Below are 2,980 nucleotides of genomic sequence, written 5' to 3'. Positions count from 1 at the left end.
ATATGACGTCCTTGGATGGAATAAATAATCAAATTATATTTCCTGTCTGGTGGCCATTAGTACAAAGCTGTGCAATAGCACATTTTCCTCCCCTTCTGTTACCTATATGTGCACGTCCTCTAGGCACTGTAACACCCAGCAGACCATGCCCCATCACAGAATTGCAAAGCACCTATTATATTTTGCAAGGACAATTGCCCATATAAGTTCTATTCATTGTGTATTCCGCCTTTCATTACCAAAATCTCTACATATGTAACATCATTGGTACTGCTCCACTGACATCATTTTTTTGTGATGTTACTGGCACCAACTGACCATCTTGCAGCAACTTTGTTTTTCTAGTCTTACCTCCACTTTCTTGTTCTATCAGCTGTGTATGGAGTCTAAGGTGGTCATTCACTAAGCTGCCGGAGGCAGCAAGTGAATAACCGAGCCGAAGTGAAGTGAGCCAAACACTCTTTCAGCCGTACACCAGCTAGCTTCGGCTCCCTTCAGTTCAGCCGAACATGCTCAGCATGTTCGGCTGAGCCTAAGTGAAGAACACGCTCGAATCAGCTCAGCCGAACCTCTGGAAGTTCAATCGCTGATGTTCTCCCCTATTCTCAAAGGGGCCGAACGGCAGTGAGTGAATAGCCGAGTGCCACCGAGCACAGTGGCCTGTCATTGGATGACAACAAATGGGCGGAGCAGACCCTGCGGGAAGAGTTTGACAGGTGCCGGACACATGTAAACAGTTAGTTGGAGCTAGCGGTGATGTCACCACTAGCTCCTCCTAATTGTTTATATTTTGGCGGCCTTTGTCAAACTGGTTTTTTTGCGGCGGGTGTGGTTTTTTTTTTATTTCAACGAGATGTTGTCGTCGTCGACAATGCTGGACATCATGATTGACCTTTGTATTATGGCGGTGGATTAATTTTTTTATTAAAACCTTGTCAAAAACCTGTTTTGTTTTTTTGTTCAATTAAAGGAATTTTTCTTAAAGTGTGGTGTGTTTATTTAATTTGTACTTTTAACCCTTTAGTGAATGAGTAGGGGTACAAGTACCCCTTACTCATTCTCAAGAGGGAGCAGCATCTGGGTGCCCATTTATTAAAGAGGGTACCCCGATGCAAATAAGCCTCCCTGCCCACAGACCCCCACAACCAACCAGGGGTTTTAAGAAAGAGGTCCTTGCCCCCATTTGCACAAGGTGCTTTTCCAAGGGTGACCCTGGAAAAGCACCCTCACAATGCTAAGGGCTGAACATTCCATGGCTAGAGAGGAGGAGACAAGCTGAAGGGACTGGTCTAGGAGTCAGCTGGGATGGCAGTTTAGGTGACTATATTGGGTGAGTGCAAGCTTTAAGATTTTATCTGCCTGGAGTTTTCTTTAAGTGGATTGTCTAAATCCATTGTACATTAACGTGTGACAAACCGCAATTATGTGCTTTCATGACTAATTATTTTTAGAGACTGCTTTAAAAGAAAAGTAGTGGAGAGAAAGAAAAACATTAGCGAGGTTAACCAATTTTGCGTATTAATTCATTTTGGTCTGTATGCCGAGGTGTGACGGGCATGTCCTTTGCTTACATACTTTGTGCTAAAAGCTGCCCTTCTGTTCATTTAAAAAAATAAGTACACTCTATGGAAATTGGTGACCGTTTAAACAGGCAAACATTTCGTAGCCACCCTGCATCAAGCAGGAGTTAGTTTACTAATTTGTATTGAGATTGTAGTCCATCACATGAGTGAGCTTGGAGCGGTGACTACTTTACAACACACACACGGACCATGGGGAACAAAAGTAGCCCCCCTCCAAAAGGAAGAACAATGTCAGCACCAATTCAGAGATGATTTAAGGATCTACAGACGAGTGATACACAAGTAAGACACATTTCTGGTAATAGTTAAGGTACTTGAATGTATTTTTAGAATTTAATGTTTAGTGTCACTTTAATTACATGTGCATTAGCACTTATAGTTCTCGCTTAGTTATCTGCTAAATCCCAAAAATATAGTTACACTAGAACGTCCCCTATGCACAGAAATCCCTAATAGGAGCTGATCTAATAAACAGGTTTACACATATGGAGTATGTATAAGTATCACAATTTAATAGTAACAGAATAAACACATTGAAACACCTTCAACAAGACATTTAAAAACACTTAAAAATGACTTCCCATAGGATAACCCGATAAGTATAGTAGCCTAAGCGGCAGATAGTCACTGGTGCAAGCGCAGTGGCCACAATCCAATGTAGATACTTAGTATCTGGGCTTACTCACTTCACTTAAGACTCAAAGTGGTGAACAATCCTCCTAGAATCCCGTGCTAATGTATAGCTTGCCGTGGAACGAAACTGCACAGTGGCATTTCCAGAAAATCCAACTTCGTTAGATAAAAAACGGGTCTTGGGGATGCCTCTCCACCCACTGATCAGTGCTCACACTTGCCCACAAATTTAGTTTCCAAATCATGACGGGAGCAATCAACGAGATTCCAAGCTTGTGACTCAAAGTGGTGAACAATCCTCCTAGAATCCCATGCTAATGTATAGCTTGCCGTGGAACGAAACTGCACAGTGGCATTTCCAGAAAATCCAACTTCGTTAGATAAAAAACGGGTCTTGGGGATGCCTCTCCACCCACTGATCAGTGCTCACACTTGCCCACAAATTTAGTTTCCAAATCATGACGGGAGCAATCAACGAGATTCCAAGCTTGTGCGGCCGCGCAGCTGAGTGAAGTATGCTGGAGTCCTCACAGCGGTGAGCCCGTGATGTAGTAAAGCCCAAAATCGAACGAGATCGAATGGCAGTGACTCACTCGCACTTCTCAATCCTAAGTCTGGATTGTATAAGCTGTGCAGGCTGATCAGCTGCTGCACATCGGACAGCGTCCCAATAGTATAAGTTCCGTCCCTTGACTTAAGAAACAGTGCCGTGTAGCTGGCCGCATACGGATCTGCTACGGGTATCCAGAAGCTTTCACACACAC

Source organism: Nanorana parkeri, unplaced genomic scaffold (genome assembly GCF_000935625.1).
Source record: "Nanorana parkeri isolate BGI_ZX_2015 unplaced genomic scaffold, ASM93562v1 scaffold919, whole genome shotgun sequence".
Taxonomy (NCBI): Eukaryota; Metazoa; Chordata; class Amphibia; order Anura; family Dicroglossidae; genus Nanorana; species Nanorana parkeri.
Note: the sequence above shows the minus strand (reverse complement) of the source record.